Consider the following 27,196-nt stretch of genomic DNA (forward strand, 5'->3'; position numbering starts at 1 on the left):
AAGAAGTTTATATAAAATAATTTTATAAAAGAAACCGTAGGTTCACTAGAGTGCAATGTAGAATAACATATATTTTGGACTAAGTTACTGCATGGAGGCATGTGAAGCCCCCTCCCCCGGGCGATTTCACGGATTTTGATTACAATAAAAGTATAGCAGTGTGAAATATTCGTTAATCATCATTCAATCCCGGGCAACGCCGGGTTTCCCTCACTGAGGAAGACCGAAGGATCGGTTGAAAATGACGTGCTTTCGAAAGAAACATTCTTGTTTTTTGTTTTTTTTCAGAAGACTTTTTGTATTCCTACACGTCAACACATAGGAAATAAATACAGAAAAAAAAGTTCGGTCTGGCGCCCCCCCCCCGGTCATTATTTTTTATTTATTCTTTACGCTTTTTAAAAAGGTCTTTTTACATTTAACGACCCGCGCTATTCTTTTAAAAATAGTATAGTAGGTATCGCCAAAACAATGTGAAAAACGGAGCGCATGTTCCCGTGACGTCAGACTTGTGTTAACTATACGAACTGTGGAAAAGCAGAAGCGGCTTAATGATTTTTTAAAACCTTTGTTTATCTTCTTCAAACTGCGATTAATAATTAATCTTTGTTATAGTTTTGTTAGGTTTTAAGATTTACACAGTTTAATGATTAATAATATTATAAACATTTGTATATTAAATATGAAATACGGTTTTACTGAATGTTCTTTTGGTTACCTACGGGCTTCCATATTTTGTTTAGTAAAAAGAGACGAACAGAATATGAGGGGGGGACTACAAAATGCTTAATATTTGTACAATAATATGTTCAGATCTGTTTTAATCTGACGATAAAATAGCTGACAAGAGCCATGTTTATGTAAAAACTTAATATTAAAAAAAAAAAATTAAACACAATTAATTAAAAATCTATGTTGTAATGGAACATTTTGAAATAATGGAATTTTAATCTTTTAATCTTTGTAAGTGCGTGTATCCATATGGCAGTGTGTGCTTGAGTGAGTCGAATTGTAGCAAATTAATATTAAGGCAAGCAATCATTGTCTTGAATTTTTCCTTTTTCTTTTCTTTGTCTCAACTGTTTATGGAAGGAAAAGTCTGGGTCCAGATGGATTCAAAAAAGGAATTTCGAATAAATTCTTAAAATCCTCTGATTGAGCCAAAATATTTTTATTTGTTTTTATATATTAGCTAAATTGGACGCATGCGCGGAGCTGGTTGTGCTTGTGCGGAAACAATTTTAAGCATTTTCATTTTGTGACACTAAAAAGTAAACTTTGGTTACAGTGAAATACTTATCCCATCTGAAACTTTGTTTCCTGGCAGAGTTACCCAAGTGAAGAGGTTTGATACTCAACCGTATCAGGGCTGTAACCTGACTAATTTGGCTCTAGTGAAAAATCTAGGATGAAACAACATTAAGATTCATTGTCTTCTAATTTTCACTGCTTCTGCGTCTGTGGTAAGCAACGAAGTCTCAGGATTGGGACCGCACGTTATGATGACAGCAATGTTACTTTTGCGCATGTTCTACTGTAGTGTTGTAAGGGACCCAGCACGTTGTAGCAGTCTCCATCGCAAAGGAGACCAAGACAAAGAATATCTTAAACTCACTTTTTCATGCAACAACATTTATTTCCTTATTCTCTTGCCACGTGTGACTTCTCATTACAGTTGTGACGTCTCTCACGTGATCATGCTCTCGAACGTCATCCACATCTCTAACATGATCATCTTCTTAAATATGCTCTCTTCTTTTTATAGTCTTCTTTTTTCTTTACCGTAATGTCATTTCATTCATGGCTTGATATTTGCATATAGCCATCCGTACTATATTTCACAACTATCATGCTTTTCTGTGTCTTTGGTCCAAATTTCCACATCTTCATATGCAGTCAGTACTTCTTGTTACTCTCAATATCGGGAGTTAACCTTCAACCTTGCAGGTCTAATGAATAACTACAGCTAACAAGGGCACCATCCAGCATAACTCTTGCTTCCATTCTTTTGTCCTTTAGTCCTCACGTTCCATGAGCAATCTTTATGACAGAGGGAGAAGAATTGCAGTATTCTGGGCCAGAATCCATCCATCTAACACGTATTGTTGACTAGTTTTTTTTTACCTTAAAGTAGTATTTCTTAGCTCCTTACATCAAGTGGCTTCATGCCTTGTCTGGAGCGATTTTCATAAAAACAAACATGAGCTCTGTGCATACGTCCAATTCCATCAACGACAACAATCAACAGCAACAAAAACAAAAACTAATACAGCATAGATATTCTATACCTAAAACTAACTCTAAACCGTACGTGCAACATTTTGGGGGAAGACAATGGAAGTGGTCCCAAATAATTACGTTACCCTTTATGTGCAGAATATCTACATGCCTTTATCTCAAAGTGACCCATAAGGACAGAAATCTTCTAAAATTACAAATACGTGTATCTGATTTTAATGAAATTTAGACTATATGTATAAGACACTAATTCAGAGAGTTTTCTAACATTTCCGTTTCTTCTGAGACCAAACAGGAACAGGAAACACTAAAAACAAAGGAAATAATGGTGAAAAAAATAGTAATCCCAATTCAATCCCAAGCAACGTTGGGTTTTCCTGCTAGTGTCTTATATATTGCTGTAACTCTGTTTATTGCAAACTAACAAAGCCAGGTGTGTCCTGTTTCCTCATGCGCCGCTCCTTTGGTCGTCTCACTCCCTTCATCTTCCTTCCCCCCTACATCTCTCTGGTGCGCCTGATTCTCGAATACGGTATTCAGGCCACATCTCCCTATTACGTGAAGGACGTCCAGCGTCTCGAACGGGTTCAGTGCCTGGCAACGAGAATGGTGGTTGGCCTCAGATGTCAACGTTTAAGGGCTCTAAATCTTGTTTCCCTTGAGCTTCAAGGCGACCTCATCCTCACCTACATCTTTTATGGACGGTGCAGCCTGGACCGGGACCTGTTCTTCACCCCTGCCCTGGACCGTGGACTTCATAGGCATGCGAAAAACGTTTGCCTTTGACGGTTCCAGCAGCATTCTTTGTTCGAGTGGCATCTCTGTGGAACTAGCTACCCGATGAGATCGTAAACCAGCCCACACTACAGGGCTTCAAGGCGGCCTTGGAAGGATACTGGTCGGACCTCCACTGTTTTCCTCCTAAATAGTTTCTTTTTATACATAGCTCCCTTAATTCTCACAGACTTTTCCCTTGTAAATGGTAATCGCTTGTGTGTTTATTCTTTGCCAATTAAATGAATCAATCAAAGAGAAATGTTGCAAAACTGCTGATTGCGGTAGCAGCAAAGGACTTATGCGCATTTTTTTTTTTTTTACACGGTGGTCACCACTTATCAAGGCCCGGAAGCCACTCAGGGATAAGGTTTATTGCAAGTACAGTACATTAGTGTGGAGATTTAATGAAGTGTTTACTTAAGAGGGCGGTTCATTAGGAATTTGTTAATGTTGGACTTGAAGACATCCAAGTTGTAGTTAGGTGGGAAGCAGGCAGACGGAACAGAGTTCCACAGGTGTGCAGTTCTAAGAAAGAAGCTTTGTTCATGGAATCTATGTTTTGATTTAGACACAGATAAAGAATGGGGGAAATTTTTCACAGTGTATTCAGCTAGACGGGTGTTTTTCGTGAAAGATTGGCGAGGGGGGACCAGAGATTGGAGTTCAGACGAGCACCTGCCATGGAAATAACGATAAAACAAGGATAGGCTCGCAACATCTCTTCTGTGGGAGAGAGGTTGCAGAGAAGAGAAAAGAGCATCCCCCACTAAGCCATGAAGTCTATTTTGTACTCTGTCAAGGCAGGATAGGCTGTTTTTAGCAGCTCCTGCCCAGATATGGCAGCAGTATTCCATCCTTGGACGTAGTGGGAACGAGATCAAACGTGGTTTAGGGTTGGGGTTAGGGTTAGGTATAGAATGAGCGGAACTGGTTGGAGTCAGTTGAAGTTGAAAATTAGAATGCAAACACTTGTCAACTCACTTACAAGTTATTGCTACCTGACACGGACTTCTATTATTGTACCTAACAGAATAAATTTATTTTATATTTTATACATGTGCATTGTTTTCTACTCGATGATACGACAATATATAAAACACTAGCAGGAAAATCCGATGTTGCTCGGGATTGAATTAAGACCATTCCTATGTATTTTTTCACCATGTTCATTTCATTCTTTAGTTTTAGGGTTTCCTGTTCCTGTTTGGTCTCAGAAGAAACTGAAATATTTGAAAAATCTCTGAATTAATGCCATATGCATATGGTTTAAATTTCATTAAAATCGTATATACATATTTGAAGTTTAAGGGAGTTTCTATCACTTGAGGTCACTTACAAATAAGGGCACATAGCACATAAAAGGACAACTTCCATTGTCTCCCCCCCCTCCCCCCAAAAATGTTATATTTGGTTGCGGAATTTTTAATTTTTATTTAAAATGATATATTTTCAAATAAGCATCTTTCCACGCTCCAAAAACTCTTTAAAATTGCCACTATTTTCGAGGATGCGGAAAACAAAAATAATGCTTAAAATTCCAGGAAATTAATAATTTCCAAGATATGAAGAAATTATAGAGTCAAAAAGCGGGGGATCACTTTTCTATATTAATTTAACATAAACTGAACACCCACTTTGTATCCACTTATTATGGAGGGGGAGCGTTTGTTGTTTTTTTAGGCATGGTGTTTGCTTGGTAATTGTGGCCTGGTAGACGAACACAAACCTTCAGGCAAATAGATATTCAGCACATAAAAGGACCACTTCCATTGTCTTCCCCCAAAAATATTATATTAGACTGAGAAGAAAGTTCTTGCAGAATTTTTAATTTTGATTTCTAATGATGTATTTTCAAATGAGTTTTCGTTTTCGTTATAATACCTTTACTTTATATATCATTTTAAAGAGCGTTTTTCGCTTTATATAATCGTTTAAATTATAATCGTTTTAAAACAATTGTGTATTCTTTTCAAAACGTTGAATACAAGATGGAAGAAAGCAAATTCGCACAATTTTCTTATTTTGATTCAAGCTAGGATATCAAGGAAGGGTTTGGCTCAGGAACTATCACTGAAAGCACAGCACAATGGCAGTTTAAGAAATTTTGTGGTGGCGACGAGAGTCTTGAAGATGTAGTGATTAGCCATTGGATGTTGACAATGATCAATTATGAACCTTATTCGAAGCCAATCCACACATAACTGTTTGAGAACTTATTTCTGAATTAGACTTAACATGTGCAACAATTTCCAACCACTTGAGAGAAATTGGAAAGAAAAAAAAACTTGATAAATGGGTGCGACGGATTTTCACAAGATCATAATCGTTTGGAAGCTCGACCCTTCAGACAAAAAATACCGAAAAATTGGCTAAAAACATTAATTTCTTCACGCTCAACTGGGCACTTTTCTACAGGAAGGGATCGCTTTTTTCGCCTATATTTTTGAAAGTCATGACCTTTTTTCGATTGTCTAGTCTTCATTTAAATCTACGTCACTTCCGGTGTTTCGGTGGTCGTAACAGCAAATACGTCACATTTTTTTCATGTTCTTTTCCTCCTTCGTGGTACGGATTTGAGCCTGACTTCCTACTTCCATTTTTTTTTTGTTGTTCAACACACACCTCCAAACACCTGGGCAACGCCGGGCACCCATGCTAATATATATATATATATATATATATATATATATATATATATATATATATAGAGAGAGAGAGAGAGAGAGAGAGAGAGAGAGAGAGAGAGAGAGAGAGAGTGGAACGATAAAATTGCTGCCCTAGAAAAACGACATGATTCCATTTCCACTTGATGAAAACCGGTTTTCTTTTTTTGTTGCAGACCAGCTACTAATTGACCAGTTGTGTACAAATCCCAACAGCGATAGGAGGCTTCTATCATGTCTGAAAGTGACACAACGTTCATCGAGTTAGATCGGAGATGCACTGCTGTACAAATCATGCTCTCTACTGATACAAGTTATGACAACAGGACCATTGCCAGCACCTTCAAAATACAAATCCAGATGGTTCAACGCTTGAGGACACAGCTCAACAACGTTTCTGGTCACGGTTATGGTCTTTGGTGTAGTTTGAAGTGAGGGCCACATCATGCCACCTCACATCTTTGAAGTCGGCTTAAAAATCAACACCAAAGTATACTTGGATGTGCTGAAGAGTGTGGTGATCCCCTGGTGTAATCAATTGGCCGCTGGCAAACCCTCATTGTTGCAGCAGGACTTGCCCCTGGCCCACAAGTCCAAAGAGACATGGGCGTGGCTTCAGGATATGTACTACAATTTTGTACCTTGCTCCCTCAACCTGAATCCGCTGGACTACTTCATTTGGCCATACATCAAGAATGTCACCAACATGATCTCCCACAACACAAAAGCTAGCCTGATCGTTGCCATCTACAAAGTATTCGCTGAGCTTCCACCAGCGCTTGTGGAAAAGGCATGCTCCCAGTTTTGGACCTGTATCAAGGCAATGAATAAGGCTGAAGGCGGCTACATTGAATAGATGTCAGCTCTACTAATCAAGTTACCTGAATTGATTTTTTCAATAAAGGTTTTAAAATAAAGTTGTAATGTTGTTTTCTTTAGGGCGACAACTTTATCATTTCACTTTGTATAAGTGACCTTATCTGTGTGTGCGAAACCTCTCTAACAAACTCCTCTCTGAATATTTGGTCTACAAACTTGAAACTTGATATCTAGAGTATTTAGGTCTCAGGAAAACTTTTGATTTGGTTTTTAGCCTGTAAAAATAGCTACTAAGGAGACAAATGTTTTTAAAAAGTTGACTTTGGCAGGAGTAAGGTTACTAATTCTGAGCATGCGTACATATATATTTTTAGCTTGAAGTCACTTTATTTATAGCCTTTTTATACATCTGATGATAACTTAGATGGTAACGACTAAGGCTGGAGTGCTGAATATTTTGGTCTCGATTTCAGCTGATAGCACTAAAGCTATTTAAAAAAAATGTTAACATCATTACTGTATATATTAGGTACAATATAATAATCAATAATAATTAATAGAGAATTTGCTCTATGGTAATAAATACGAAAGCTGCATGAATTAAAATATCATATTTAAGCGCATTTTATGATCGAGTAATGCCAAGAGGCCCCCCCACACACACACACATTGCTACCTTTTGAATCTTCACTTCCATTTGCCTTATACTTTACTTAAAAAATAATGTTTTATATAATAATCACCTCTCCATGATCTGATGTTTTTTTTTCTATAATTCTGTGTTCCCATTCATTATGGATTACCAATGGATTACCAATGGACTTATTTTGGATTTATCCTATTCTGGATTTTACCTTCTTATTCATCGGATTTTGACCATACCCTTTTTTTTTTCACTTTTTCCTCGTTTCCTGCTTACTTAATGATTTTGAATCCCTATAAGATGTTTAATAACTTTTTTGATGCAGTATTATTAATTTCATATTTATAGTTTCCTTTCGATGCACTAATCTGCAAAATTTATTGTATATTTTGTAAAACTTTTTTCCTCTGGTGAAAAGAATTACATTTTTTTGAAACTCCATGGAATAAAGTCTTTCTTGTTTATTTGTATTCCTTGTCGGTTAATTAAAATTTTTTATACTTTCCTTACAGGTTTATAATGTTGTTTTTGTAAAGTTTTAAATAAATTTTCAGTCATAAGATTTTTCTTTTGTGTATATATATAATAATAATAATAATAATAATAATAATAATAATAATAATAATAATAATATATATATATATATATATATATATATATATATATATATATATATATATATATATGTATATATATATGTCCACAGTCAAACAACATTACATGAGCCATGAAAGACAATAAACTGGAAATCCAAGAGGCGAGTTTAAATATTATTTTAGCTCGTTAGTTGAACATATCCGCTACATTGAATATTCTGCGTTTCATCCACTCTAGGACTCTTCAGGCTTATGCGCATAAGCCTGAAGAGTCCTAGAGTGGATGAAACGTGGAATATTCAGTGAAGCTTAATCGCCATATATATTTTATAACTTACTAACTAGCTCTACCTACGTATTGAGTAATTTTGAAGTAAATACTTAAAGTTTACGCATAAATTTATACTTTCGTATATTAATTTTATGTGAGTAAATTAAGTAGTTATATATATATATATATATATATATACATACATATATATATATATATATATATATATATATATATATATATATATATATATATATATATATATATATATATATATAGACCCGGTAAAACGAATTCTATGCATTTTAACTTGACCATCCTATGGATGAACCACAAAGGATTTTAATTAATTAATCGTCTTATATTTTATTACTGGTTGCCTAGTTCTACTCATTTATTGAGCATTATTGAAGCAAATACTGAAAATTGATACATAGCCTATTATATCTCTTTATAACATTTTCTGTTAATGTATATATATATATATATATATATATATATATATATATATATATATAAAACTCAAATGACCTTGTAACGATGTATGTAACCCACTTTCCGGTTTACTACATCCGGTTGCGCATGCGCGCATTAGCGTCGCACTGAAATATTAACGTTCGAAATTATTATTTAACATGGGAAGAGTGGGGTTTAAAATAACTTAAACGTAATACAGAAATGAACGATGTAAAAAAAAAAAAAACGCAGCCAGTATTAACAATTGTTTATTTGGATAATTTAAACGCGAAAAAAACAAAAACAAAAGAACAATATGGATGTTATTATTTCGAAATTATTATTTAACATGGGAAGAGTGGGGTTTAAAATAACTTAAACGTAATACAGAAATGAACGATGTAAAAAAAAAAAAGCAGATATATCGAAATTGAAATTTAATTAAAATAAGTATTATGGTATCTGATCAGTGCATATTTACCTATAAGTATGGCAAACCATTATAATTCAGTAACTGTATTTTTTTTTTTCAAAAATAATCAATTATAATAAACAGAACGACTATATTATTTTTTCATTTTAATATACTTTCATAGAAATGTTCTGTTATGTAAAAAAAACCCTATTTTCCTTACGTCACAAGTGTCATGCTCATGCATGAATTCCACAGCTAATATAACATACTGACCCAACCGGTCACGGGTAGGCTAGTATATATATATTAAGTAATGTGATTTATAATTTAAAAATTAAAAAAAAATTTTTTAAATTTAAAAATCAAATTTTAATTAAATTAAAAATCAGTTTCATAAGAAGGAACAACAACAAAGTCAATTATCTGTACGATCGTTTCGGAAATCCGTGCTTTTTATTTGTGGTATACATGAAGTCACGTAGAACAATTATACATAGTTTTTTTGGTAAGCACGGTCTCCTCATCAGCAAATTTAGGAGGATTTCTATTGAATTTAACAGACACCAAAAATAAACCTAGCATTAAAAGTAAGGCAGATGAATCTTTTAGTTTTTCTTTTTTTGAAATCAGGAACTGTGTTTAAAGTAGTCATTTAGATGTTTGCTATAGCTTTTTATTTTATTGAATTTTACGGACCGTTCTTTTATGGGTTTTTAACCGGTAAAAATAGTTTTAAGGGATCAAAAATAGGTCAAAATTGAAAAGAAAAAACCGTTATACATTTTGTGCATTTATCTTAGTTTATTTTGAACTAGCATGGGTGCCCGGCGTGGCTCGGGTGTTTGAAGGTGTGTGTTAAGCAAAAAAAAAAAAAAAAATGGTAGTAGAAAGGCAGGCTTGAACCCGTACCGCGAAGAAGAAAAATAACATGACGTCTTTGCTGTTACGACCACCGCCAAACCTGGAATGTACGTTTAAATGAAGGCTAGACAATCGAAAAGAGGGGATAACTTTCGAAAATAGCGGCGAAAAAAATCAACATCTCCCTGTAGAAAAATGCCCAGTTGAGGGTGGAGAAATTAATGTTTAGCCAATTTTTCGGTATTTGTTGTCTGAAGGGTCGAGCTTCAAAACGATACTGATGTTGTGAATATCCATCGCCTCTGTCAAAAGTTTTAGGCAGATATGCAAACATACATACATTAGGCAGACATGCAAACATACATACATTAGGCAGACATGCAAACATACATACATTAGGCAGACATGCAAACATACATACATACATTTATATATTAGTAGCTCAAATTTTCGACCCAAACCGATTAAAAAGCTTGCCCTATCTCTGAATACCTTTATGTAAAATTTCAAGCCAGAAATTGTCTGAGTAATTTGGTAGAGACCGCAGAGGTCAAACTTTTTTTTTTAACTTTGACACCTATTATATGACTCCTTAACATTTATTGTTTTGAGCTCAAATCAAGTTATTAAGTTAGATCGATGTCCAAAGAACCTATATTTAAAATTTCAAGTGTTTAGACCCAAAATTGGCAGTGGAGTTTCGTAGAGTTCTCAAAGGTCAAATCGTTGAACTTTGACCCCTTAGCAGCCAAATTTCTGACCGAAAACCAAATCTCAGTACCCTGTATATCAAATGTCGAGTCTGTAGACTGAAAGTTGACGGAGTTATTGTCTAGGGAAATGTACACAGACAGACAGATTCACTTTTATAGATATATAGATTTTTAATCAGTTCATGTGCGTGTCACGTTGGTACAGTGGTTACCTCACCAGCTTTGAATGATACAGTTTCGGTTTCGATTCTAATGGCACCAAGATTTTTTTTTTTTTTTTTTTTACTTTTGAAAGCACGACTCTATAATAACTAGGCACCCAGAATGTTTTTTTTTTGTTTTTTTTTTTACTTTTGAAAGCACGACTCTATAATAACTAGGCACCCAGAATGTTTTTTTTTTTGTTTTTTTTTTTTACTTTTGAAAGCACGACTCTATAATAACTAGGCACCCAGAATGTTTTTTTTTTTTGTTTTGTTTTTTTTTTTACTTTTGAAAGCACGACTCTATAATAACTAGGCACCCAGAATGTTTTTTTTTTTTTTTTTTTTTTTACTTTTGAAAGCACGACTCTATAATAACTAGGCACCCAGAATGTTTTTTTTTTTTTTTTTTTTTTTACTTTTGAAAGCACGACTCTATAATAACTAGGCACCCAGAATGTTTTTTTTTTTTTTTTTTTACTTTTGAAAGCACGACTCTATAATAACTAGGCACCCAGAATGTTTTTTTTTTTTTTTTTTTTTTACTTTTGAAAGCACGACTCTATAATAACTAGGCACCCAGAATGTTTTTTTTTTTTTTTTTTTTTTTACTTTTGAAAGCACGACTCTATAATAACTAGGCACCCAGAATGTTTTTTTTTTTTTTTTTTTTTTTTTACTTTTGAAAGCACGACTCTATAATAACTAGGCACCCAGAATGTTTTTTTTTTTTTTTTTTTTACTTTTGAAAGCACGACTAGGGTTATGACAACAAAATATTCTTATCATTGTTTTGACTCTGACATAGACGCAGTTAATCAATCGAGAACCACATCACTCTATCTAAAAAAACATATAAGATATCAACAGCTATATACTAGAGAGTCAAAATAATGAAAAGAATATTCTCTTGTCATAGCCCTAATAATAATATATACAAAATCTGGACAAATTAAAATATCATATTTAAGGGTATTTTACGCTCGGGCAAAGCCTTCCGTTGCTAGTGTATATATATATATATATATATATATATATATATATATATATATATATATATATATATATATATATATATATATATATATAGTCGTGTTGTCATAACTTGGTTCGGTAGAGAGCATGAGTTGTACAGCGACACATCTCCAATCTCACTTGTTGAACATGTATCAATTTCAGACATGATAAAAGACTCCTATCACTCTTGAGATTTGTACACAACTGGCTAACTAGTGGTTGGTTTGCAACAAAAAAAGTAAACCGATTTTTATTAAACGGAAATGGAATTATGTTGTCTTTTCTATGGCAACATTTTATCGTTCCACTCTGTATATATATATATATATATATATATATATATATATATATATATATATATATATATATATATATGTTGGGGTGAAGGCAACCGTTCTAGGAGAAGACAATCTCTGATTTAAGTAACCATAACGTGGGAGACCAGTACCCGCATTAAGCTGGTCTGCAGTTTAACTTGTTGCTGGCTATCTTGCTCTTGCTTGTTGCTGGATCTCAACATTTGGAACCGAGAGAGAGACTTAGCTGTCGTTCAAAGCTAAGACTCTGTAACATCATCTGTGTATAGATACTCCCTCAGGGATTTGTCTATAAAAATTGTCCTGTGGCGATGGAAGTAATTTTTGGACTCAGTGTCTGAAGGAGTGGCACTCGTCTTACAAGACGTTGCAATCATCACATCATATATATATATATATATATATATATATATATATATATATATACTAGTATTTCAGCCCGGCGTTGCCCGGGTGTTTGGAGGTGTATGTTGAACAAAAAAAACCTTTTTTAACTTTGATCCCTATTATGACCCCTTAACATTTATTGTTTTAGGTTCAAATCAAGTTATTAAGTTAGATCCCTGTCCAAGTAACCTATATCCAAAATTCAAGTGTTAAGACCCAAAATTGGCGGAGGAGTTTGGTAGAATTCTCAAAGGCCAACTTGTTGAACTTTGACCTCTTATTGGTCAAATATCTGGCCGAAAACGGATTACAAAGATTTTCTCAAATCTAAGTACCCTGTATATCAAAATTGACAGAGTTATTGCGTAGGGAAATGTACACAGGCACACACACAGACACGTTTATTTTTATAGATATACTAGCAGTTCCGCTCGGCTTTGCTCGGGCCCGATGTACAGACATACATACATTAGGCAAACATACAAACATACATACATACATTAATAAGGTTATGTGCATATGTATATATTAAAAAGTGTGAATATGTGAAGTAATGGCTTTCTGTATAATAGTCTTCTTTAATTACCATAAAGAAAAGGCAGACAGACATTTCCACTTATATATATATATATATATATATATATATATATATATATATATATATATATATATATATATATATATATATATATTGGATGCAATATATAGTAATGATTTAAAAAGTATATAAAAAAAAGACTTATCAGCCGCCACCGAGAATCAAAACCAAAACGGTCAAGTCACGATTTATTTTACCTCTGCCGTAAATGACTGGGCTATGAAAACATGTTTACTGCAAGGCTAAAAATTAAAACATGAACCAATAGCTACTACGTTATGTATTCGTAATGCCAGCGTTCAACCTTCACCTGGCAAATTTCATTTTTTTTAAATTTTCACACCTTTGCACCGATTTTTCCCGGATAAAACCCAAATATAAAGTTTTGCATGGATTCAAATACCTTATATATGAAGTTTCATGTCTGTAGACCAAAAGCTCTAGAAGTTTGGTAGGCAAAATTTCTTAAACAAAAAATATATACGTATGCATAAATATATAGGGAAACAATTGTGTGTTTACTGTAAACTTTTTACGCTAATATTATGCAAGTATAAATCATGTACAATATCTGCATGAATATAATTACACGGAATAGTTAACTAAAGATGATCATCCCATAAGAAAACCGAAGCAACTAATAAGGAATTAATTAAAATGAATGTTTAAAATAATATGCAAATTAGCTGGATCCTTTGGTAGTGAATGCAATTCCACAACGCATATATAACAAAATTGTATTTTCTTTTTAAATAAGTAGAAAAGGAGGGTTTTAATATGAATATCAATACACACAAAAGGAAAACGAATTCATAGGAGTATAGATAGAAAGATAGATTTTTAATCAGTGCATGTCACGTTGGTACAGTGGTTACGTCACCAGCTTTGAATGATACAGTTTCGGTTCTAATGGTACTCAGAATTATTTTTTTTACTTTTGAAAGCATGACTCTATAATAACTAGTGTTATGACAACAAAATATTCTTATCATTGTTTTGACTCCGACACAGTTAGACACAGTTAATCAATCGAGAACAACATCACTCTATCTAAAAAAACATATAAGATATCAACAGCTATATACTAGAGAGTCAAAATAATGAAAAGAATATTCTCTTGTCATAACCCTAATAATAATAACATATACAAAATCTGGACGGATTAAAATATCATATTTAAGCATATTTTACGCTCAGGCAAAGCCTTCCCTCGCTAATATCTATCTATCTATCTATCTATCTATATATATATATATATATATATATATATATATATATATATATATATATATATATATAGTCCTGTTGTCATAACTTGGATCGGTAGAGAACATGTACATTGGCACATCTTCAATCTCACATGTTGAATATGTATCAATATCCACTCTGTGTATATATATATATATATATATATATATATATATATATATATATATATATATATATATATATATATAGATACACACACACACACACACACACACACACACATATATATATATATATATATATATATATATATATATAGATCTGTAGATACCGGCCTTCCCTCCCCTTAAATTGTATGTAAGTATATATGTATGTATGTATGTATGTATGTATGTATGTATTTGTTTAAGTTGTATGTTTTTGGATATGTGTATATATTTATGCATGCGTGTGTGTGTGTTTGTATATATATATATATGTATATATATATGTGTGTGTGTTATTGTATATGTATACATATATGTATATATATGTATATGCGTGTGTGTATGTATGTACTTGTATGTGTGCATTTGCGTGTCTGTATGTATGTGTATATATATATATATATATATATATATATATATATATATATATGTATGTATGTATGTATGTATGTATGTGTGTGTATGTATGTAATATATAGGTTTAAAAATTTTTTTTAAACTTTTTGATTTTTAATTTTTAATTTATTTATTTTAATTTCATTTTTTTTTTTAATATAATAGACGCTCCATTTCATAAACTTAACCATTTATTTGTTTCTCTGACTCGTGTTTCATTCTGGGACTTTTACGTGCATTTTTAAGCTGACCTAATTATTAACGCTAACTTTCGCGCTTTTTGTCTGGGTCAGTTTGATCTTACTTTTCAAATTAAAACTTTCACCGTTTTTCCGTTTTTTTTTTTTTTTGTTTTTTTTTAAACCTTAATTTACTTGATTCCTCCGGCCTTGGCAGACGTGTTTTAAATATTCTCTCCAGTGCTTTTTCTGTGCACATTTGAACTTTTCTTTTAATGATTTGGAACTCATTCCATTTGTGATTTTTTCCAAGGAATTCTGCCTTTTGAGATCATTTTGGACCATTTGGAACTTACCTGTTGGATTGGAAATTTTTAATTCGACCGTGTTTGGATTTTACCATTCTTGGATTTTTTACCCTTCACCGGATTATCCATTCATGTGAAATCTTTTTTATCATTTTTCTTTTACCTCCTACTCCCCTTACCTCACCCTTTTTTTTAACCAAGTAAGATCTCTGACTTACTTGTAGTTTCACTAAATACTTTTACATGCAAAATCCGATCCTGCATTTTGCTAATTCCTGCCCTCTGATGAGAAGGAAAGTATTTCTTCGAAACTCCGCAGATTAAGGACTATCCACTTATCTTGTGCTTCCTTTTTAAAATTAAATATGTTTTTAACTCTTTTTCAAGATGTTTTTTAGCATGTTTTATTAATCATTTGTTCATATAAATATATATATATATATATATATATATATATATATATATATATATATATATATATATATATATATATATATATATATAAACTTATGTACACATGGTCATGTCTCGTCAGCACTCGGGAGTCAAAATAATAAAAAGAATATTCTTTTGTCATCGCCTTAATAATAATAATATATACAAAATCTACACAGATTAAAATAATAAAAGTGATTTCTCTGCACAATGGCAGCAGCACATTCTGAAGAGAACCACGGCTGCCTGTTAGGTTTTTGATGGAAGTTTTTGGAGGGTATGAAGCGGTCTATACCTACCATTAACCAATCTGTCATGTCTGATACTATAGAGAATACATTCTTTTTTAAACATGGAACGTATAGGTAGATCAGATATAAATGTACGAAAGCTATCCCTGTCAGCTATAGAGTATCGATATTAGTGATGGGATGATTCAACTATTTTTCCCAATTCCAATACAATTGCCGATTCCAAACTAAATTCCCGATTCCAATACAATTACCGATTCCAATACCGATTCTTTATAAATCTCTAAATATTGAACTATAAAAGTGTTATTTTGTCCCGACTACTGTTAAAACACATCTTAAATGTGCTTATATTTTCTCAGATGTAAAACACACGTGTGAGGGGGTGATCTAGAGATTATAGTCTTACTGGAAGTTTAAATCAATAAATATTTATTATTTTATTATTATTACAAGCAGCGAAAGACGTTTTATAAAAACAAAATCAAATGAAATAGATAATTAAAGTAATCAGTTTTGGCATCGGAAAACAGGCTCAAATTTTCCTAAGTCCAATACCAATTTTTATATCCCCAAAATTCTGATTCCCAATTCCGATTAATCATCTCAACACTTATCGATATACTGTACGATGGAAAGGTACCTCTGAGGACTTATTACATTTCGTTTTTATCTTATGGACGAGAAAATCTATTATTATGTTTAAACAAAAAAGAACCTTTCTTAAAGTTATGGTTTTCTGTTGTAAAAAAAAATAAATGAATTCATTTTTGCTTTTTTATAAAAAGCATCGTAAATTATAACAATAAAAAAAAAGAAAAATTAATTTTTTTCAGGAACATTACGAAAAAAGCTCCTATAGTCTGTGTTGTGGTGGCACCCACTCATTTACATATGTGGATAATATTACACAAATAACAAGACTTGGTTAGTCTGAGTGTGTGTTAACCAGAAGCCACCGAAGGTCGAGCCGAGAGCAGATATGTTCTCCAGCCAAGACTCTCTTACCTGACAACCATTATGTAAATATACTGTAAATATACTTTTCCTAATACACTTCTTATTGATCTACCTTTGTTTTGTTGAGTCTTCATTTGTATTGCCTTATACGTTATTTGGTTCAACCTGCAAACATAACAGTTGGTGACGAAGATGAAAGTCACACATAACAGTCTGTACAAATGAATTCAATATAACTCGAAGAAACATTAATTTCTCGAACAACCAATATTATCATTGAATTAAGCAATGTTTATTTAATATTTCACACAAAAAATTATAATTGCAAAAATTATTTCTACTTTTTTTTTTAGGTTACATGTTTCACGCAGGTTCACATGTTTTGATATGTATATAAATATTTTGTTTGCTTGAATGAACGTGAAACTTTTGGCGTAACAACATCTTTATATAATCTTGAAAAATAAAAAATAAAAATTTTAATTTAAAAGCAGGAATATAGAAAAAAAAAATGAAATAAAAAATGGCAAAAATTCTACAAACGTTCACGATAGGAATGTATGGATGCACGGCTGGAGAAAAAAAGAAAGCCAGCACATCCTACCACAAACTACCTAACATCATTTTCAGAGTTTTGGCTTCTGTAGAATTCACACTTACATGACTTCGTTTGTTTATGCTTAAGTGAAGCTAGAATCTCTCATTTTTGGGGGCTAATTATCCATTTTTTTTTTGTACAAATGAGGTGTTTGGGGGAGGGAGTAATAAAATATTTTAGGACTTTATATTATTAAATATCTTTGAAATAAATCCAGAATAATAATATTTACCTTTCACAGGATTTTTACAATGAATTTATTTAACTTCAAAATTTATCAGCTTCCAAGAATGTCGCTGTGAAAATATTTTTCATTATAACTTTTGTTTTTCACGTGTACAATTTGTTTTTTTGCAAATATTTTTTTTTTTTAGGAAATTAATTTTAGGGTTTAATCTTTCAAATACAATCAAAGAATAGTCGGGAACCCACAAAAAATTGTGATAAACTGGCTTTCAAAACTTTGTCCCCTATCCTTTTTCTGTCATTAATGCCTAAATTTTATTTATATAAAAACTCTACACACGTATTGAGCACCACTTTTGAAGAAATATTGGTTATTAGTTCATGTTAACAATATATTTAAAGTTAATTAATCTGATGAGCTGTGAAACAGCGAAACAGTAATGTATGTGGATGAGTATCGCTGTTTCACAGCTCATCAGTGTGGCGAGACAGGCAACTGCCTTCCAAATTAATCGAAACCCGACGACCGAAATAACAGTCAAGGCTTCTCACCATTATGCTATACGGCTGCTGCTGTGAGGGTAATGAATTTAACGATGTTTTGACATATATATATATTAGTGTTGGGACGATTAATCGGAATTGGGAATCGGAAAAATCAGAAATTTAGGGGTATCGGAATCGGTAAAATTTGTGCATATTTTCCGATACCAAAACGATTCTTTTACTTGTTGTTTTTTTTTATTTGAATATGTTTAAAGCAAAACCTACCTTTGCTAGTAATAATTATAAAATAATAAATATTTATTGGTTTTTACCCTCACCCTGTACATATATATATATATATATATATATATATATATATATATATATGAGAAATGATTAATAAAACATGTTAAAAGACATCTTGAAAAAGAGTTAAAAACATATTTAATTTTAAAAAAGGAAACACAAGATAAGTGGATAGTCCTTAATCCGCGGAGTTTCGAAGAAATACTCTCCTTCTCATCAGAGGGCAGGAATTAGAAAAATGCAGGATCGGATTTTGCATATAAAAGTATTTAATGAAACTACAAGTAAGTCAAAGATCTTACTTGGTTAAAAAAAGGGTGAGGTAAGGGGAACAGGAGGCAAAAGAAAAATAATAAAAAGATTTCACATGAATGGATAGTCCGGTGAAGGGTAAAAATCCAAAAATGGTAAAATCCAAAACGGTCGAATTTAAAATTTTAATCCAATGGGTAAATTCCAAATGGTCCAAAATCATCCAAAAGGCAGAGTTCCTTGGAAAAAAGCGCAAATGGAATGAATTCCAAATCATTAAAAGAAAAGCACTAGAGATAATATTTAATAATATTTTTTTGATTACCTTAGTAAACCTATTGTAACTTATATATATATATATATATATATATATATATATATATATATATATATATATATATATATATATATATATATATATATGAGAGAGAGAGAGAGAGAGAGAGATTTAAAGTTTAGAAATTAAGAAATTGAAAATTTTGAATAATTTAAAACTTTAAATAGACATTAGAAAATATGGTGAAACAATGCGTCATACAGAGTAATCGAGCCTACAGAATGGCTAAGCAGCTTGGTTTATGTGCATAAAGGCAATGGAAAACTGCCTGTGTTTAGATGAGAAAGATTTGAACAAGGCCATCATGAGATGCCATTACAAGACCCTTACAATAGAAGAACTTTAAAATAAGCTCTCTGGTGCCAAATATTTTTCTAAATTTGGTGCCAAAAAACGACTACTGATCCATCAAACTTGATGCAAACCCGCAACTGTTGACTACATTTAACGTTAACTCCCCTTTCGGAAGATTCTGCTTCCAACGGATGCCTTTTAGTCTGGTGATGTTTCAGGATGTGTGGAGAAAGGACATGACACTCTAAGGCTGAGTGATGACGTCATCATTTTTTGGAAAAAAATAAACCTAGAAAGAGCATGACAAGTACGTGCACAATTTAATGAAGATTGCACAGAAAGAAAAACTTTGTTTCAACATTCGTCGAACCATATGCAGTCAATGAGAAGCAGATTCAGTTATTTTGGTGCAATCTGTGAACAAAATGGTATGCACCCTGATCCCAGCAGGTGAACTTCTATGGCGAAGGAAGCTGGCTCGGTACATACCAGTCAATTTCACCAACCAAAATACAAAAAAGAGAAGATACAAACCAGAAAAACTCTTCATCAAAATCGACATTCGTCGTCAAGTCCTTAGATCTACTGAAATTTCTTAGGAGCCCACCAAAAACAAAAGAAATAAAAATGTTACCCAGTTCATTGAAAACCACTGATCTGCAGAGAATGCTAAGAATCATCACATATATGACACCCTTCATCTCACACCTGTCAAATCTCACAGCACCATTGAGAGCTAAAAAAAGAAGCGGAGTACCAGTGGACAGAAAATCATCAGATATCCCTCCAGCAAATCAAGGATTTCAAGAACTCGATTTACAAAGACACACAAAACAAAGTAGATATATCAAGTAAAAGACTTGGTGTCGTTCTGCTACAAGAAGGAAAACCCATAGCATCTGCATTGACTTTAACTTTAACTACCCTTTTGGAAGATTCTGCTAATAACGGATGCCTAGTGATGTTTCAGTATCTGCAGAGAAGTGCCATGACACTCTAAGGCCAAGTGATGACGTCATCGGTTTTTGGAAAACCCAGGGAGAGCATGACAAAATTTAATGAGAATTGTACAGAAAGAAAAAACTTTGTTTCAACCATGGAACGTGTACAAACAATGAGAGGCAGATTCAGTTATTTTAGTAAAATTTACAATCAAAATGGTATGCACCCTGATCCCAGCAAGGTAAAAGAAATAAAAATGTTACCCATAGATAGTGACCACCAACCTATTTCAAATTGAAGATCTCAACTTCATGCTCATTGTGGACTATTATACCAAGTTTCCATTTGTAAGATTGTTAAAGGAATTCTCCAGTCGGGAAGTGATCAAACTGACAAAGCAAATCTTTGGAGAACAAGGATTCTAGAAAAAAGTGATAAGTGACAATAGTCCATGCTTCAGTACGGTCTATTTCAAGCAATTCGCAAAAAAAATGAGGCTTCGAACATCACACGTCATCAACCAAGTTTCCACAGTTGAACTGCTTAATGGAATGTTATATCCAAGCAGTGAAATCTGCATTCAAGAAAGCTGCCTCAAGTGCTCGTGACTTGGACATGGTATTGTTATGCCTACGAACTACTTCCTTAGATCATTCCATTCCATCACCAGGTGAACTTCTACACCAAAGGAAGCTAGCTGGGAACATCCCAGTCAAATGCACCAACCAAAATACCAGCAAAAAGATAATGATACGATAGTATCAGAGGCAAGTCAATCAGAAAATGTACCATGACAACATACTCAGGAATTGCACATACTGCACACACCTGTGCATGTTTTAAATAAAGAGGAGGGTGAGTGGTCTCTTGCACTTGTCACATAATTGAACGGAGAACCAAGATTGTGCATAGTACAAACCCCTTCCAGAAAAACTATCTTTCGACATCAATAGCCTCTTAGGGTAGACCCATCCGGGAACACATCAAGTCCTGAGGTACACCCAACTTAAATTCCTCAGGAGCCCACAAAAAAAAAAAAAAACTGTACACACGGTGTAGATTTGGTTGGTTTTTTTGTTTTACGGCATATCAACCCTTTTCAGGTTATTTAATGCCGAATCTGGTGATTTTGAAGAACCATTTTTTAATATAGTATATTTGTTTTTTAAGTCGTATTCTATTTAACCCATAGTTGGGACCCTAACAGGTGCTACCACTCCGGGTCAGAGTGGACGTGGGAGCAATGGTAATCAAAGGGTGGCTCCACACTCCCTAAGGCCTGCAAGCTGGGGCCCTCACTATCGGATATAGTTTAAGGTCATATCCAGTACCACACGGTGTAGAGACAAACGACACATAAAAGCAAGAGTCACCTCTTAAACAAACACCCCCTCAAAGTACCAAGCACACATACGTACGACAGATCAAACAATTAGATCGTCCAAAAGATTTAGAAATAGATCAATCACAAACTGATATTTTTGTTTTGTTTTGAGTTTTTTTTTTTTAAATGTTTCTTTTTCTTCTCTTTTCATTTAGTCCTTTGAAAGAAGTGGGGGGGGGGGTGATAGTATGTCACTGTTATCTCCCCTTAGATAACTCTCCCAAAAAGAGAGTTCCTAAAAAGAACCCCCTTGCCCGTTATAGTCAGCTAAGGTACTTCCTAACTTCCGACGTGTCTGCTACCGGAACCGGTGACAATGCAAATCATTCTCTTCACTTTCATTGCTCTTCAGTATTTCTATTGTGAAGCGATTTATTGAAATAAAATATAAAAGATTTCAATAATTCTTAATTAAAAATTTTAAACGTTTTCTATAATTCTTTTTAAATAAACAATGGAAAAAGCTTTTTCAGTAATTCTTTATAAAAAAAAACACAACTAATTTCAATAATTCTTAATTAAATTTTTAAAAACGTGTTTTCAATAATTTTTTGAAAAAAAAAAGAGTGCAAGAAGTGGTTTTAATAATTCTTTAAAAAAAAAAAAACTAATCTTAATAATTCTTAAATAAAATAAGACCAAAAAGACAAACTTTTCAGTGGTTCTTAAATAAAAAAAAGGTAGTTGTTTAGTTTAATCAAGAAATTTTTTAAAAATGAAAATATTATATATATATATATATATATATATATATATATATATATATATATATATAATATTTTCATTTTTAAAAAATTTCTATATATATATATATATATATATTGTACGTACCCGTTATGGAATAAAGTTTTCATAAAATAGATCACTTAACTCGATCAAGTAGTTTTTGTTTTTTTTAACAATAGAAAATGAAATGTTGATGAGATCGACTGTGTCACGGCACGGCCACCGAGAGTAAGAAGAAGGCCTATTAACTGAAAAATGCCAGCAGGCAATGTAGGTAAGAATTTTTCAGACTGTCAGTAATATATCAGGGTCATTGGAAAAAGAGAAATGAAACATTTTTAAAAAGGAAAAGGAACACAGTTCGATTAATAGTGAAACTGAACTTTATTCAATATAAAATATAAATATTATCTATGTAAAATTAAGTAATTTTAAAGCAATATACAATTTAATACCGATAAAAGTGAATTATGAATTTAGGAAAGAAAGAATTATATAGCACCAACAATGAATAATTTTAAAAATAAAAACAAACGATAAATAATTTTAAGAATGAAAACAAACGATAAAATACAAAAAAATGAAATCAAACAAATAATATTTGTATTTAAATACAAATAAACAATAAAAGTTACTAGTGCAGAAATATTTTTTAATTTAATTTAGAGAAAAATCACATGGGTTGAATGTTATTTTTTGGAACTTTAGAGATTATTCAGATTAATGTTCTCATTTGCGTGTTTATTTAACAACGTTTTATCATCGAATCTTGATTTCTCCTTTATTACATCCTCAGGCCAAAAATGATGTTCACATTCCTAAAAACATGATTAAAGAAAACATTCTTACCATAATGTAAACTATTGTTAAAATCTAAGAAAAGATAGTAAACAAACATTTACAATAACAATAACAATAATAATAATAATAATAATAATAATAATAATAATAATAATAATAATAATAATAATAATAATCACAGTGTAGTATCTGTTCTGATGCTAAACTTCATTTGTTATGTCCTCGGTCAGTGGAGGGAAACCCTTATTGAGTGACACAATTTTTATTTTATTTTTTTTCCTATACAGAGTGCCCCTTTTTGGGGAGCTAGATTTTCCCACATTAAAAACCGACCTTGTGTCTAACTGTGCCCTCGTGAGGAGGCAAGTAAATGCAAAAAAAAGTATTTTTGACAAATATTCTCATGTAAAAATTATTTGTTTATAATTCTAAAGAGAAACAATCAATTTTAATATATAACGCTCAGTCAGCAATCACTGGTAATTTCATTAATAGCCGCACGGTAACTAATTTTCAAACCGACTTTAGAAAAAAATATAGAACTTTAAAATATTTGGAAATACTCAATGAAAGATTTTATTCATTATTAAAAAAACATTTTGACAATTATCCTCATGTAAAAATTATTTGTTTATAATTTTAAAACCTAAAACAGAATTAAATTAAATTTTCTACATTCCTGATAGATTTTTAGCCTTACAGTTAAAAATATCAACATAATATTTGCTGTATTAGCAATAAATAGTATTGTTTCTTTAATTTATAGTAACAATGTTATCGAATGTTATGAAAGTACTATAATTTATATTAACAATGGTATCAAACGTTATGAAAGTACTTTAATTTATATTATCAATGATATCAAACGTTATGAAAGTACTTTAATTTATATTAACAATGTTATCAAACGTTATGAAAGTACTTTAATTTATATTAACAATGTTATCAAACGTTATGAAAGTACTTTAATTTATAGTAACAATGTTATCAAACGTTATGAAAGTACTTTAATTTATATTAACAATGTTATCAAACGTTATGAAAGTACTTTAATTTATATTAACAATGTTATCAAATGTTATGAAATTACTTTAATTTATATTAACACTGTTATCAAACGTTATGAAAGTACTTTAATTTATATTAACAATGTTATCAAACGTTATTAAAGTACTTTAATTTATATTAACAATGATATCAAACGTTATGAAAGTACTTTAATTTATATTAACAATGTTATCAAAGGTTATGAAATTACTTTAATTTATATTTACAATGTTATCAAACGTTATGAAAGTACTTTAATTTATATTAACAATGTTATCAAACGTTATGAAAGTACTTTTATTTATAGTAACAATGATATCAAACGTTATGAAAGTACTTTCATTTATATTAACAATGATATCAAACGCTATGAAATTACTTTAATTTATATTAACAATGTTATCAAACGTTATGAAAGTACTTTAATTTATATTAACAATGTTATCAAACGTTATGAAAGTACTTTAATTTATATTAATAAAATTATCAAACGTTATGAAAGTACTTTAATTTATATTAACAATGTTATCAAACGTTATGAAATTACTTTAATTTATATTAACAATGTTATCAAACGTTATGAAAGTACTTTAATTTATATTAACAATGTTATCAAACGTTATGAAAGTACTTTAATTTATATTTACAATGTTATCAAACGTTATGAAAGTACTTTAATTTATATTAACAAAATTATCAAACGTTATGAAAGTACTTTAATTTATATTAACAATGTTATCAAACGTTATGAAATTACTTTAATTTATATTAACAATGTTATTAAACGTTATTAAAGTACTTTAATTTATATTAACAATGTTATCAAACGTTATGAAAGTACTTTAATTTATATTAACAATGTTATCAAACGTTATGAAAGTACTTTAATTTATATTAACAATGTTATCAAACGTTATGAAAGTACTTTAATTTATATTAACAATGTTATTAAACGTTATGAAATTACTTTAATTTATATTAACAATGTTATCAAACGTTATGAAAGTACTTTAATTTATATTAACAATGTTATCAAACGTTATGAAAGTACTTTAATTTATATTAACAAAATTATCAAACGTTATGAAAGTACTTTCATTTATATTAACAATGTTATCAAACGTTATGAAAGTATTTTAATTTATATTAACAATGGTATCAAACGTTATGAAAGTACTTTAATTTATATTAACAATGTTATCAAACGTTATGAAAGTACTTTAATTTATATTAACAATGTTATCAAACGTTATGAAATTACTTTAATTTATATTAACAATGTTATCAAACGTTATGAAAGTACTTTAATTTATATTAACAATGTTATCAAACGTTATGAAAGTACTTTTATATATATTAACAATGTTATCAAACGTTATGAAAGTACTTTAATTTATATTAACAATGTTATCAAACGTTATGAAAGTACTTTAATTCATATTATCAATGATATCAAACGCTATGAAATTACTTTAATTTATATTAACAATGTTATCAAACGTTATGAAAGTACTTTAATTTATATTAACAAAATTATCAAACGTTATGAAAGTACTTTAATTTATATTAACAATGTTATCAAACGTTATGAAAGTACTTTAATTTATATTAACAATGTTATCAAACGTTATGAAAGTACTTTAATTTATATTAACAATGTTAGCAAACGTTATGAAAGTACTTTTATATGTATTAACAATGTTAGCAAACGTTATGAAAGTACTTTAATTTATATTAACAATGTTATCAAACGTTATGAAAGTACTTTAATTTATATTATCAATGATATCAAACGCTATGAAATTACTTTAATTTATATTAACAATGTTATCAAACGTTATGAAAGTACTTTAATTTATATTAACAATGTTATCAAACGTTATGAAAGTACTTTAATTTATATTAACAATGTTATCAAACGTTATGAAAGTACTTTAATTTATATTAACAATGTTATCAAACGTTATGAAAGTACTTTAATTTATATTAACAATGTTATCAAACGTTATGAAAGTACTTTAATTTATATTAACAATGTTATTAAACGTTATGAAAGTACTTTTATTTATATTAACAATGTTATCAAACGTTATGAAAGTACTTTAATTTATATTAACAATGTTAGCAAACGTTATGAAAGTACTTTTATTTATATTAACAATGTTATCAAACGTTATGAAAGTACTTTTATTTATATTTACAATGTTATCAAACGTTATCAAAGTACTTGAATACAGTTTTAATTCAATACACGTTTAATTATTAACAAATAACATTACTTAGTTTACTATATTTAGTTGGAATAAAATTTTCCCTTCTAATGGCACGTATCCAAATTGAGAAAGTTTAGGAAAAGAAAATATATGTACTTTGGGGCCTTTTGGATAATTTCCCCGGCAATTTGTAACAACGCAAGAATACACCATGTTAGACAGCAAACTGAAAACTAGACGAAACTGCTGCTCATAGCCTAGATCATATCCCTACAAGTGGATCTGATTATGACGTCACGCTGTCATGTGCCTTGGCCTTCTTTACTCTCGGTAGCCAGGGTCACGCTCATCTTGCCTATTTCGCGGACGAGGAGGGGTGCCTTTAAACAAAAAACAGGATTTTAAAAGGGCAGAGAAATTCTCTATAATAAGTAAAACAAATTCAAATATTTATCCAGGTATTTTTTCAAAATAATCTCGTCAAATTTTGACAAACTTTAAGCAGTGATTATTGGAGTTATGTCCCCTGGCACCCCCTCCTCATCTGCTAAATAAACAAGATGGCCGCAACCGATCGATCTCATTAAAGTTTTATTTTCTTCTGGAAAAAAGAAATACTTGACCAAATTAAGTGATTTTTTTTTTGTGTATGAGATCTTCATTCCATAACGAGTACGTACAATATAATTATTTTTTCATTTTTTAA

General features: G+C 31.1%; 1 protein-coding gene across 3 annotated transcripts in view; it reads left to right on the plus strand.

The window, feature by feature from the left end:
- LOC145297777 (uncharacterized) overlaps window positions 1-27,196 on the plus strand; it is a 139,905-nt gene that overhangs the window by 33,536 nt on the left and 79,173 nt on the right. The window contains exon 1 of one of the 3 annotated variants that reach the window (XM_080144032.1): window positions 27,068-27,162. The exons of the other annotated variants lie outside the window; for them this stretch is intronic. The gene's annotated coding sequence lies outside the window, so the exon portion shown is untranslated. Of the gene's footprint in view, window positions 1-27,067; window positions 27,163-27,196 lie in introns of those variants that run through there. 3 annotated transcript variants of the gene reach the window in all.

This window comes from Euprymna scolopes, chromosome 18, assembly GCF_053919585.1.
Source record: "Euprymna scolopes isolate OS-2025 chromosome 18, ASM5391958v1, whole genome shotgun sequence".
Taxonomy (NCBI): domain Eukaryota; kingdom Metazoa; phylum Mollusca; class Cephalopoda; order Sepiida; family Sepiolidae; genus Euprymna; species Euprymna scolopes.